Source organism: Kogia breviceps, chromosome 18 (genome assembly GCF_026419965.1).
Source record: "Kogia breviceps isolate mKogBre1 chromosome 18, mKogBre1 haplotype 1, whole genome shotgun sequence".
Taxonomy (NCBI): domain Eukaryota; kingdom Metazoa; phylum Chordata; class Mammalia; order Artiodactyla; family Physeteridae; genus Kogia; species Kogia breviceps.
The window spans coordinates 30203955-30218294 of NC_081327.1; the positions used below are offsets into that span (position 1 = coordinate 30203955).

At 47.6% G+C, this 14340-nt stretch overlaps 1 long non-coding RNA gene across 3 annotated transcripts in view; it reads left to right on the forward strand.

The window, feature by feature from the left end:
* The window catches only part of LOC131745387 (uncharacterized), a 45016-nt gene that overhangs the window by 12327 nt on the left and 18349 nt on the right, over window positions 1-14340 (forward strand). For 2 of the 3 annotated variants that reach the window (XR_010837820.1, XR_010837821.1), the window contains exon 4: window positions 1142-1261. This is a non-coding gene — a long non-coding RNA (uncharacterized lncRNA). Of the gene's footprint in view, window positions 1-1141; window positions 1262-8090; window positions 8184-14340 lie in introns of all 3 variants that reach the window. The other variant, XR_010837819.1, reaches the window with a different exon arrangement.

Sequence of the window (14340 nt, forward strand, 5' to 3'; positions counted from 1 at the left end):
TCTGAGGTCACTTGGTGGCGTTCAGTTGGTGGATGGGCTGGTCTGGAGGATCTAAGACAGCTTCACTCACGTGTCTGGCACCCTAGCAGGCGTGGCTGGGGGGCTGAGCTCAGCTGGAACTAAAGACCAGAGCTCCCTCCTGTGGCCTCTTCAGCATGGTGGCCTCAGGGCAATTAGATTCCTTACATTTGGCTCAGGGCACCAAGGGTGAGAATCCCAAAAGACAGGAGTGGTAGCTGTGTCTCTTAAGCCCTGGGCCCTGAAACTAGCACAGGTCACTTGCACCACTTTTGATTGGTCAAGAAGCCACAGGGCCTGCCCAGATTTGAGGGGAAAGGATGAAGACCCCAGGTCTTGATGGAAGGAGTCAATATGTTTGCAATTATCTCTCATCTGCCATAGTAGTCATGGGGCATAATATTGAGCACGTACTATGCATCAGGACATTCTGAGTTTATTTCACTTAGACCTTGGCACAGTCCTACAGGGCAGATGCTGTTAGTATCTCCATTTTACAGATGAGGCACTGAAGAGTTACACGGCCTGTTCAGGGTCACACAGCTGTAAGTGACAGTGTGGGGATTTGAACCCAGGACTTTCTGATGCCGCAGCTCCATGTTTATGCCATGCTGAAAAGAAGAGAATAGATTTGTGCTCTGTGGTCCCAAGGGCAGTACCAGGAATAAAGATTCTGCTCTGGGTGGGAAAGGCCTTTCTTGCAATTAGAGCTGGTGACAACTGGAAGGGACCGCCTTGGGAGATAGTTTCCTGTCACCATGCCATAGGAAGAGAGGCTGGTGGATTCTGGCATTAGATGGTGGGATAGAAAGAATAGATATATTTATTGTGAGAAGATCATCAACATCGTGGAGGTGATGAACTAGCCTATCTCTGCAAGATCTCCTTCCAAATCACCGACACCCTGAGCACCTCTGTCGCCATTATCATGCACACACTCATCAAAGACACCCTTGTCCATCTATCTATCTATCTATCTATCATATATATATATATGTATACACACACATATACACATATATAGTTTAAATTTCCCTTTTAATGTGATTAGCATTATACTATACATATACCTTGGGGTTATTTCCCCACTGAATGGTAAGATGTGGTGGTCTTTCCATTGCAGATGTGTTTTTATCAGATGTTCATTATGACCATTTTTATACTTCACACCTGAAGGATATTTCGCTTGTTTTGAGGCTTCTGCTGATACCAACGATGGGACAGTGAACTTCCTGGGCTGAAGGTATGTACGTTTTAATTTTGAGTAACTACTGTTAAAATACCCTCCAAATTTCTCTTCAAGACCCTGCTTTCAATTCTTTTGGGTATATACCCAGAAGTGGAATTGCTGGATCATAAGGTAATTCTATTTTTAATTTTTGGAGGAACCACCATTTTACATTTCCTCCAGTAGTGCCCAAAGGTTCCAATTTCTCCACATCCTTGCCAACACTTATTTTCTGATTTTTTTGTTATTTTTGTCTTCCTGATACTGGTCATCTGCTGTGGTCTGAATATTTGTGTCCTTTGGGGCCTTTGAGAGGTGCTTAGGTCATGAGGGTAGAGCTCTCATGAATGGGATTAGTGCTTTTATAAAAGAAACCCCACAGAGCCCCTAGTCCTTTCCACCATGTGAGGATGCAATGAGAAGTCTTTGACCCAGAAAAGGGGCTTCACCCAACCATGCTGGTACCCTAAATTCAGACTTCTAGTCTCTCAAACTGTGAGAAATAAATTTCTGTTGTTTATAAGCCGCCTAATCTGTGGTATTTTGTTACAGCAGCCCAAAGGGACAGACAATATCCTAATGTGTATGGGTAATTTAACTTTGTTTTGATGCTTTTTGTAACACAAGGCAAGCCAGAAACAAACAGAGAAGACAAGCATGGTTAGGTTTAAGAGCCTGGGTTCAAATCCTGGCTCTACCACATTCTAGCTTTGTCACCTGTTAAGCACAAGACAGAAGGCTCAAAATAGAGTTGTTTATGCTAAGCCCCATGTCACCAGGGACTTCGGCTCTCCCAGAAATCTTTAACCAATCAGGAATCACCTGATCAGCACTAGTTAGGTAATCTGCCTGAGAGGCCCCTGCCATCCCCTGAAGGAAAGTAACTGCAATTACCAACCTGCTTTTTTGCCTGTTATGACTTCCTTGTTCCCTTCTAGCTATAAAAGTCTTTCGTTTTGTGCAGCTCCTCTGAGCTCCTTTCTATCTGCTACATTGGATGCTGCCCGATTTGAATAGATACTTGCTCAAATCAACTCTTAAAAATTTTAATATGCCTCAGTTTATCTTTCAGTAGACTGCATGCAGATTACACTAAGCCCTATTGCCCCATCTGTAAAATGGGTTTAATAATCATACCATTCTTCTAGAGTTGTAAGGATCAAGTAAGATAATGTACTTAAGAGAACTTTGTACAAGATAATCTCACATTTATCAATCTTTTTGGTGTCTTAGTTAAAAGAGGTATCTCTACCCCAAAGTAATAAGCATTCTCCTATTTTCCTCTTCCAAATTCTTTTACAGCGTTGATTTTGCTCCTGGGTGTTTAAGTCAATTGGAAATTATTTTTTAGCTGATATGCAAAGCGTAGCCCATTGTTTCAGCACTTCTCACTAACTAGTGTATCCTTCACTGCGGATTTCATGTCTCTTACTTGCAGCTGCACTGGGGTCTATTTTTGAACTATCCTCTCTGTCCAACTGATCTATTCCGGAGAGGACACCACTTCCTAGAGCTTTAGAACAAGTACTGGTATGCAGTTAGAACAAGCCTTTTTTGTTGTTCCTTTCCAAAACTGGCTTGGCTTTTCTGGCTCTCTTTTTTTTGAAACTCAGCCTGTTAGGTTAAAAAACAAAATCCTGGTGGGCTTTTGAACGGACTGTCCTGATAAGTAACTTGGAGGAAAACTGACATGTTTGCAGTCCTGTGTTCTCTTAACTGGGAAACTTTTCTCTGCCAGAATTCTATTTTTCTTTTCCATTCAACCCGGGTAGATCTGCGTGTTCCCTTTTATCAAGGTCTGCACAACTACCCTGGATTAAAGCACTCATTACCCTACTTCCCCTTGAAGAAGGAAGGAGCTGGACACAAACTGCCAAACGAGAAGGTTTGAAAGGGAGCTGAACAATCTGTTCCGGGAGACAGGCTGCTCAGGGCGGTGACCTTGGAAACGCTGCTGATGGTTTCCCAAGACAGGCCCCAGGCCTCCTGGCCTCTCCTCTAATGACCCTGAAAACAGGCAGCTTTGCAGGAGCAGCTAGAAAATTCCAGAAACCCAGGCCTTTGGGGCTGGGGGCTGGTTTTAACTTCCCCCAACCCCACTGTACAGATTCAGAGAGTGAGGCTGAGAGACAGGAGAAGGAGACAGACCCATATGGGTCTGGTCTCCCCTCTTTCCCCAGAGTTAAGGTTGACTTGGCAAGAGGGTCAAGTGCCATATGAAGGTGCGGGAGGATGTCCTCAGCCCCCGAAGTTCCATCCGAGTCCCAGAAAGACCAGTGGCCAATCTCAGGATTTTATCTTCCAACTGAGCCGTCCCCCCTCAGATGAGGCTCCTTCTACCCTCCGTGTCCTTCCCCTTTAAGAAAAGACCAGTCCTTGGTTTATGCGGTTCATGGGATTTATTGTTACTTGCCAGTGGCTAGCAGGGGAAGGGGACACACTGCGGAGCCTCACCACGGGGACAGGGGGCACTGGGCCACCCAGCACTATTTACACACGTTTCGCACGGGGCACGTCCTCACTGGCAGCAGCTGCACTTCTCCTCAGCTTCGGCACCCTCTCCGCCTTTACACACACAATCCTTGGCGCATTTCTCACACTCTGCCGGGCAGCAGGAGCAGCAGCCTGCAGAGAAAATAGGGGCACCCAGTCTGATGGCCTCTCCTCCCCCATCTGTCCCCATCAAGAGGGAGGGGGAAAAGGAGGGATGCCAGAGGTCACTGCCCCCTTCCTAGTCTCACACCTGGGTTGACTCAGCATCTCTGTTGTGTCAGCTACACTCTGGGCTCCCCTGGGAGAGGGGTACCTAGTAACTAGCCCACAGCCCCTTCTGCGAGCACAGGACTCCCGGGGATGGGGGGATTAGGCCCACGCTGGGGAGTTGTAGGCCTGGAGGAGAAAATATCCAGGGTAAATGGCCTTGAAGGATAAACCTGCAGGAGCAGAGATGGTACAGGTGTAGGGGGTTCAGGAGATTCATGGCCGGGGGGTGGGGTGGGGTGCTCCATGCCTAGTCTAACACGCGAAGAAGAAGGGCGCCTTCCCCCCACCTCCTTCTCCCCCTGCGTGTTCAACTGCTTTGGGGAGATTCAGGGGAGGTAAAATCGAGGGGATCCACAAAGGCCCGAGACGGCCCAAGGGACCCCAACTCCAGAGCTAATCTCCAGCCTCACTAATGGCTCCCCAGGCACTGGAGGTTTTGAGGGGAGGAACTGGACCAGGATAGCAGTTCTCAATCCCAGCTGCCCATTAGAATCTTCTGGGAATTTACAAAAACATCTTGCCACGGGCGGGCCTAAGGTAACAATCATTGAGGGAGGGGCCCCTGCAACTGAGTCTTAAGGTCTCCCGGGTGGTTCTGTTACATTAAGAGTCAAAGCAATGTAACAGGGGGCCTAGGGGTCGCTCTGTATTGCGTGGACAGGCCTTGTGCTCCGGGGAGTACAGCGGGGAGGGGAAAGGCAGAGGGGCCCCCACACTCACTCTTCTTGCAGGAGGTGCATTTGCATCCCTCACACTTGCAGGAGTCAGCGCAGGTGCAGGAGCCGCCTAGAGAGGGAGGTGCCACAGGAAGGGTTAAAGTGGTAAAACTTGGGGTGGGGCCAGGCCCCTTGGGGGAAATAAGGCTCCCTTTCCCCAAAGGCCCTTGAGCAAAGGCGTAGGGCACGGGGTTCTTTGCAAGTAAAGGGGCGCGCTGTGCCGCAGGATGGGGATGGGGGCGGGGGCTCACCAGTAGGGCAGGGGCAGGTCTCAGGATCCATGTCGAGAGGAGCTGCCGCCGGAGGAGGTGAGTTGACTTCTCGGGCAATTGGACGCACTAGCGGCAGCAGGTGGCGAGGCTTTTATAGCCCCAGGCGGGGGCGCGTAGGCACAGCGCTCCAGGCGCGCGCGCCTCCTCTCTCCGTCTGGGAGCATCAGCCTGGGCGGAAGCGCGCACTGCGGCAGCCGTTCCCCCCTCCCCCGCCGTGTGCACGGCCGGGCGCTGCCCCCACTCCCCCCCGCTGCCTCGCGCACGGCCGGGTGCGCGCAGCCACCCACTTCCCACCGTGTGCAGGGGGGACACTGCCCTGCCCGCCCGTGTGTACCGCCGCAGCTGCCTACCCGCAGACAGTGCACACTTCCCGCCTCTGAAAGCGGAGGGAGAGAAAAAGGCTTTGTTATTCCCCAGCCCTTCCCTGCCTTTTATCCCTTCCACCCCCCCTTATCCCTTATTCTAGGATTCCTCATCCAAGTGGGCTGCTGAGCCACGGTGCTGCTTTAGGACTCCGTTCCCTGTGTGTCTCATGGGGAGAGAACACCACCGGAAGGGCCCTCGCAAACTGCCTTCTGGAGAGACCTGCTCTGGGAGGCCTAGAGGGCAGGTCTGGGGTGACTCGTGGGAGTTTGGGGACGGAGGAAGGGTAGCGGTGCTACGTGGCTGCCTCTCAGCTTCAGAGGGAAGTGGATCTCCTTTTATCTGTTCCTTCTGCTAGGTTTCTGAGTCCCTTGTACTTGTGGTAGGCTGAAAAATGGCCCCTCGAGAGCTATCCATGTCAAATCCTGGAATCTGTGACTATTACCTTATTTGGAAAACGGGACTTGGCAGATGTAATTAAGGATCTTAAGGTGAGATCATATCCAGGTAGGCCCTAAATCCAGTGATGAGCATCCTTAGAAGATCCACAGAGAATAGAAGAGGAGGAGGCGACGTGACCACAGAGGCAGAGATTGAAGTGATGTGGCTGGCAGCCAAAGGACAGTTCATGTCCTTTGCTAATAAGTCTGTGTCCTCACTTAGCAAATCAAGACACTTAGTCCCTAGGAAACAGAAGAACAAAGGACAGCATTAGACAACTGGTCAAGGGTTAAAGAAGCAGGAGAAAGGATTGCTAATGGCATTTCAGACAAGGCAATCACATGGCGACCGCCATGGGGAAGCCTCACTTTTCCTGCTTGCAGTGCAAGCACCTTTCACATGGTTGTATTGGGCTTCACAGGGGCAAGGCTCATCTAGAGACAGTGAAAAAAAAAAAATTATCCCAGGACTCCTGCAATAAAATATTTGAAAGGTGAAGGTGGGAGAGGTTAGCATCTGGCATTTGGTTGGAACACCTGTTGCCTTGCCAGGAATGGAAGTTCCTCCACAAGCCCTCCCAAAGGGATCTTATCACCTTTCACACCCAATTTCCACTTTTTTAAAAGAGATACTTAGATAGGCTGGGACCTGGGACTCTCTACCAGAGTGCTTGCACTTGAACCTGGACAAACGTCTCTTCATTTACAAAGAAACTATAAGAGGGACTTCCCTGGCTGTCCAGTGGTTAAGACTGCGCTTCCAGTGCAGGAGGCACAGGATCGATCCCTGGTCGGGGAACTAAGATCCCACATGCCGTACGACGTGGCCAAAAAATAAAAAATAAAAAAAAAAAAAGAAAGAAACTGTGAGACGGAAAATTACCACGCATGCGCAGTCGGGGCAATGGTGAACAGCAGGATACTTTAAAAGCGCCACAAACCAACTGCCATTTCTGAAGTGCCGAGAGTAAATCAGGGTACTGCGCATGATCTCTGCACACAGCACCACCATGGGAGTGGGCAGACCACCTAAGCCACCCCTCCGGCACAACCCACCAAACGGCCCCTACCCTCACCCCATTTAGGGAACGAGCCCACCCTCCTTGGAGAGCGAGCAAGGGCAGCTGTTTCTCGTTTTCACTCCCTTGTGCTGCAGCCAGAGCCCCAGTAAAAGCTTGCCTGAATTTCTCATCTGGCCTCTTACCAATTTCTCTTGATTAAAGAGTCAATACCTGTGTAGGATTTGCAGCCCTCCCTCTTTGGAGGTGGTCTCAAGGCTGCTTCCCAAGGAAGGCGGGTCTGGTGAGTCCCCAGGCTTTGGTTCTGCTGAGCGGGGGAGACTGAGACTCGCTAGGAGAGAGTGGACCTTGCTCCGAATCTCCCCCATGCAAAGCTGAGCCTCTTCTAAATCTGAGCTGGACAAAGCAGTTTAAAATGTTGGTTGGAAACTCCCCACCCCCAAAATATTAGCTTCCAAGCGGCCTCCAATAAGGGATTGAGCTAGCTTTCTGCAGGCTTTTGCGAGTTTTCTACGTGTCGCCCCAGAAGTCTTAAGTTTCAGTGAAGTTGAAGGAAGGGGAAAAGGGAAGAAAGAAGAGTCCAAAGAGGAGACGATATAATCTTATATCCCAAGGTATTTAACGTGAAGCCCGGGTTCGTTCTCAACAGTGGCTTCATGCAATTTCAGATTGCAGAGCTCACCATCTGTAGCACTACTGTTTATTTCTTGCTTGTTTTTGTTTTGCCTGAGGGCACTCCAGCCTCAGACTTGTCTGGCCTAGGCCCTAGCCTTGACCCCACTCAAGGTCTCACTATCTCGTGCTTTCAGTGCCAGGTGAGACGTGTATCCCAACACACTCAGCCAAAGCTGCCTCCCCGCCATTTCCCCTCGGGCCTCTCAGATTTCCTCGGGATTGAGGCTTGAGCTGGGAGAACAATCTCCGCCCGCGCCCCCCCCCCACCCCGTGATGGGTAATTTTATGTGTCAACCTGGCCAGGCTCAGGGATGCCCAGATAGCTGATTAAACATTACTTCTGCGCACATCGGTGAGGATATTTACAAAAGAGATAAGCATTTGAATCAGAAGACTGAGGAAAGAAGATCACCCTTACCATTGTGGGTGGACATCATCCAATCTACTGAGGGTGCAAGTAGAACAAAAGGGCAGAGGAAGGGTGAATTCGCTCTCTGCCTGAGCTGAGACATCCATCTTCTCCTGCCCTCGGACTCCTGGCTTTCCGGCCTTTGGCCTTGGACTGGGATTTATACCATCAGCTCCTCCGTTCCCAGGCTTCCAGACTCGGATTGAATTACACCACCAGTTTTCCTGGGTCTCCAGCTTGCAGGTGACAGATTGTGGGACTTCTCAGCCTCCATAACGACGTAAGTCAATTCCTAACATCTCTCTCTCTCTGTGTATATGTATATCTGTTTCTCTATATCACCCCACACCCAAGGGTGGCCAGGATATTGAGAGATCTGAAAACCACAACATCCTTCGGAAACACCCTCCCCCCAATTCTTCACATGGCCTCATCCTTCAGTTCTCAGCTTCTGTGACCTCCGAAGAGCATTTCATGTAGATGTGTCACTCCAGAGGGTTCCCCATCACCCCCACCTTTATTTCCCTCTGACCCCTTGTTAATTCTTACAACGTAAACTTATTCTATGTTCCCTCTACCAGTGATGCTCCTTCTCCAGATATCCACATGGCTCATTCCCTTCTTTCTTTATTCTAAACTGTTGCTCAAATCTTGCTGTCTCCATGAAGCCCACCGTGATCACCCAGTTTAAAATTGCAACACATACCTCAAACCCACAGGACTCCTGATTCCCCCATACTTTGCTCTATCTTTTCTTTTTTCATAGCATTTAACACCTTCTAATGAAGTAAATTACTTATTTGTAAAGCTTATGTGCTGTCGCCCCCTGCTAAAATGTAAGCACCGTGATCCGATAAGGAATCATTTCTTTTGTTCATTGACATATGAAGTGCCTGGAACAGTGTCCTGTACATGGGAGATATTCAGGAGATACTTATTGAATGAATGAATGGCTCTGAAGTCAAGTTGTTGCCTTTGTTACCGACCAGGATTCTTGGCCTCCTTAATCAATAGAAATTGATAAGAGGCCAGACAAGAAATTCAGGCAAGGCTTTTATTTTTATTTTTTAATATTTATTTATCTGGTTGCACCGGGTCTTAGTTGCAGCTCGAGGGCTCTCCTTAGTTGTGGCATGAGAACTCATAGTTGCGGCATGCGTGTGGGATCTAGTTCCCTGATGTGGGATCTAGTTCCCTGACCAGGGATCGAACCTGTGCCCCCTGCATTGGGAGCACAGAGTCTTATCCACTGCGTGGATAAGACTGGAAGTCTCCAGGCAAGGCTTTATTGGGGCTCCTGCTGCAGCAGGAGGGGGGTTCCCTTGCTCACTCTCTGAAGGGGTGTGAGCTGGTTCCTTATATGGGGTGAGGGTAGGGGTGGGTCCAGGGGTCGGCCCAAGGGTTGGCTTAGGTCGTCTGCCCACCCCTTTGCTGGTGCTGTGTGGGTTTTTGGTCTTTTTGTATCTTGTTCATAATTTGCCCCAACTGTGCATGCATGCAGTTATTTTTAGTCCCCTATAGTTTCTTTGTATTTTGTTGCTCAAGGAGAGGTTTGTTCAGGTGCAAGCACTGCAGCAAAGGGTCCCAGGTCCCAGCCTGTCTCACGTTCACAGTCTGACTCTGCCACTTACTAGTAATGTGACAAGTTACTAGCAAGTTGCTAACATTTCCGTGTCTTGGGGTGCTCGAGGGTAAAATGGGAACAGGTTTGTTAGGGGCTTACATCGGATGGCACTTGGAAAGCTCTCAGAGCACGGCCCTAACCGTGTTGGCTCTTACCAGCTAAGCAAGTAAGTCTGAGACTCAGGAGGTCAAGGGAGGACTCTGCAGGAGCCTGGTATCCCTACAGCTCCTACCTGACACCCAGCTTCAGTGTTGGCCTCAGTTCTGTGCTTCTTGGATTGCAGCTGCCTCTGATTAACATGGGTTCCAGGTGTCGGCTTGGACCAGCTTGGTCACAAACATCAATCTTCACCCTGGGCCCTGCACCCAATCCCAGTGCTTCCTGGGAGAAGGGAGCTCATGGAGATGCTTATCTCTTTAATTAGATTGGGGCCAGGAGGCAGGATCAGGTAGGTTGAAGGGTGGAGATCATTCAGGGTCACACCAACTAATGGATGGAAAATCCCCAGGTGATCTCAGAAAAAAGCAAGGAGTCCAGCAAGTCCCACCCCTGGCTGAAACTGATTCAGTGCAGGATTGAGACTGTTGGCGTTGCTCTTAAAAAGACTTTCCCAGTTTATTATCCTGGGACTGAAAATTGGGCAATAGTTTAGAAGCCTGGGTAAGCAGTAGTGTACCAAAAGAGTTTGCAAACTTGCTTATCTGCAAATAAAGTCATTTCTTGGAAAGATCTGGAGACTTATTAGTAGAATGATTGTTGAATGAGCAATGTTATTCATAGGAGCAGCTGAAGCAGGGGAAGAGGCACCGGTCTAAGAGCCCCATGGTTCCTAGTTCCAGCTCTTCCAATAACTAGCTTTCTGAACTCACGGAAGTGTCTCTTCAATTTTCACATAGGTTGACCAGATGACTACTAGTGGCTAATATGGATAATGTCCACCACTTGCTGGGTGCTTACTATGCATATTGAGGCACCATATTTAGCACCATGTGGGCTAAACACTCCATATATTATATCACTGACTCTTTCCAATAACCCTATGGTAGGCATTGTTAACCCATTTTGTAGATGAGGAAACTGAGGCTGGGGAGAGTAAGTGATTTGCCCTGGAGGCAGAGCCAGGACTTGAATCTAAGCACAATGCTATTCAACCTGCCCTGATATCTTTAATTCAATTTGCCATGAGTTCCAGTTTTTAAGTGCCTATTATGTGCTTCTGAATAGCCAGCTACGTTTTTTGTTTTTTGTGGGTTTTTTTTTTGCTAACTACGTTTTGATGTCCCAGAAAACTTTGTGGAATTGCAGAATCTTCAGGTCTGCAACAAAGAAAGTGATCCTGCCTCTTTACCCACAAGGCAGGTCTGAGGCCCCTGAAAATGCCCCATATAGGCCCCATGATGTGCAGTGCCCTGAGTCAACCCAGTCTGTCCAATGATACAAATGGTTTTCCACACCTGAGAGCGGCAGGAGGCCATCAAAGCCCTGACTTAGACTTCCCAGTGGAGATGGACTCTCCACTCTAAGCCAACCCTAGCCTGGACCAGGTCCCACCCCTACAATGTCAGGGGCCCAGTTCTCATCTCCAGGGAACTACATCTCTGAGCCTGGGGCAGTCGTGAGCTGCAATAACTAGGTTCTGGGGACCCAATTCTAGCCTTTTGTGACATTAGCTTCCCAATTGCCACCAGATTATTGATGCACCTGGGGTCTTACCTTTGATTTGGGAAAGTGCCCCTTCTAGCTAATGTCTATTGCAGTCACTTGGCCCAAATTTTCTAAGACAGTTTCAATTTCAAATACTCTGCCCTTCCCCGTCTTCAAAAATAAATTGTACGAATCAGGCCATCTGTGCCTCAGATTAAAAGACACCTGGATCTAGCTCCCCTTCCCTTCTTTTCCGTTTATTGTAGAAATTTTTCAAAAATTAAAAAAATACATATGTAATCCTTTCAAATATAAAAATAGAAGCCTAAAGTAAACACTGCTTTACAAATGACTTTTCCCTTGCTTATCTGTAGATTATGAACATCTGTCCATGAAAGTAGTTCGACTTCTACAATTTTATTTTAGTAGATTCATTCCACAATCTATTTAACCAATCCCCAACTTTGAAACATTTTTGTTGTTTCCAAATCTTCACTATTATACTCCGTGCTGTGATAAACATCTTGGTATCTTTTGTGTGTGTCCATTCATAATTTTTTCATTAGGACACAACATGACTTGAAGTAGAATTTCTGGCTCAAAGTACACATATTTTTTTCTTTTTCAAACAGCATTTATTTATTTTTTAAAATGCTACTTCAGTAAATTTTGGAAAACTCAGAAAAATAGAAAGAAGGAAAAGTAAAGAATTATCTTTATCTACCATCTGAACACAACCACTGTAGACATTTTAGTATATTTCATTTCCATATTTTGTATGGCTTCTTTTTTCAAAAAAATTCCTGCGGGCTTCCCTGGTGGCGCAGTGGTTGAGAGTCCGCCTGCCGATGCAGGGGACGTGGGTTCGTGCCCTGCTCCGGGAAGATCCCACATGCCGCGGAGCGGCTGGGCCCGTGAGCCATGGCCGCTGAGCCTGCACGTCTGGGGCCTGTGCTCTGCAACGGGAGAGGCCCGCGTACCACCAAAAAAAAAAAAAAAAAAAAAATTCCTGCGTAATGAATTTGTAGCCTAACATTTATTTAAGATTGTTACCATAATCATTTCCTGTGTTTCTGCATTTTTCATGGTTGTATCATATCCTGTTGTGTGCACAGACCATGGCTTACTAGAGCAGCTTCATGGATTTAAAGTTATTTCCAGTTGTTCACAATTGTAAATAGTGAAAATGAACCTTTTTGTGAGTGAGTGAGGCTTTCCCCCCCCCCCCCCCCCGAATTTGTGGTGAACTCCTTAGAATAGATTTCCAGAAGTGAAACTACTGGGACTAATGGGAACGATTTTAGCCTTTGCCATACATTGCCAAATTACTTTAAAAGCCTTATGCCCTGTGAATCTGGGTGGTTTGCACCTTGTTAAGGCCTTTTCCACCTAAGGCCTAATCGGCCCTTGGAGAACTTGTCCCGATTTATCCTCTGGTGGCGGTGTCTGAGAGTTCTAGTCCCTTCCTGGGATCTTTTGGGCTCCAAACCCAGCCAGACTGAGGTGGGAACAGATCCTCAAACACGCCTCCCCGCTCGCACCCCCACCCAGGTACAATTCCCTGGGACTCAGGGATTACCCAGGCTGCACTTGCCTCTGGGTCTGGAGCGCCACCTGCAGTCCACGTGAGGAACTTCCCTCCCCGCCCTGGGACCTGGGCTCCATTCCTTTTCCACCAAACCCTCTTCTGGTCTCCATCTAAGTTGGAGTGTGGCCTGAGCAGGTGCAGCGTCTGTCACAGCCTCTCTGAGGTCTCCATTGTCCCGTAGGCAACACAGGAGCACAATCCATGATGTATCAGCCTGCTGACACAGTGCTTTCCTCCTCCACATGGCTCTGCCGAGAGAAAGCTCTTCTTTTTCTTGACCTAAAATGGCTTTCCTTGGTGGTTCTCTTGCACTGCTCAAGTGTTACTCATTCAGGGCCACGTGTAACCAGTCTGCTCCCTTTTCACTTTGGCCTTTTCCCCAGCTCATTTTCCCTTATGGTCTTCAAGCTTCCCTCTCAGCTGGTCCTGCCTGAATGAGGGAAAATGCCCTTAACTTCTCTGAGTCTAGTTTCTTCACCTGTAGAATGAAGATAATAATCCCTATACTGCAGGGTTGTTGCAGACATTCAAATAATACCAATAAAAACCCGAGCCCAGATGTTTGGTTCAAGGCTGGGGCTTCCCTGGTGGCACAGTGGTTGAGAGCCTGCCTGCCGATGCAGGGGATGCGGGTTTGTGCCCCGGTCCGGGAGGATCCCACATGCCGCAGAGCGGCTGGGCCCGTGAGCCGTGGCTGCCGAGCCTGCGCGTCTGGAGCCTGTGCTCCGCAACGGGAGAGACCACAACAGTGGGAGGCCTGCGTATCACAAAAAAAAAAAAAAAAAAAAAATCCGCATATAAGTGATATCATATGATACTTGTTTTTCTCTGTCTGACTTACTTCACTTAGTATGATAATCTCTAGGCCCATCCATGTAGCTGCAAATGGCATTATTCCTTTTTATGGCTGAGTAATATTCCATTAATGTGTATACTTCATATTCTTTATTCATCTGCCTATGGACATTTAGTTTGCTTCCATGTGTTGGCTATTGTAAATAGTGCTGCAGTGAACATAGGGGTGCGTATATCTTTTTTTTTTGCGTATATCTTTTTGAATTATGGTTTTCTCTGGGTATATGCCCAGGAGTGGGATTGCTGGATCATATGGTAGTTCTATTTTTAGTTTTTTAAGGAACCTCCATACTGTTCTCCATAGTGGTGTTTTCTCTTTTTAAAATTACTTTTTAAACTCAGGATGATTTCAAAAACAGATAAGAATAGAAAATTAAATACAGAACCTTCCCATGTTATCAGATATTAACATTGTCCCGTTCATTTCAATTGTTAAAGGAACAAAATAATCAGAGTGGAAACCCCCTGTGTAAACTTTCCAAATCTCATTCTTACTCCATCACCAAACCCGGGAACCAATTTCATGAAGTGTTTATCATGCCCATGCATGTTCTTCTAGTTTTACTACATATGTATCTATAAAAATTACACACCCTTGTTTTACAGGTTTATAAACCTTTTATAAAATGGCGTCATTCTCTTTGTAGCCTCTTACAATTTTTTTTTTTTTGGTTTTTTGGCTCAACGTTTTGAGATTTATGATTTTAACTGCTTTATATTATTCTA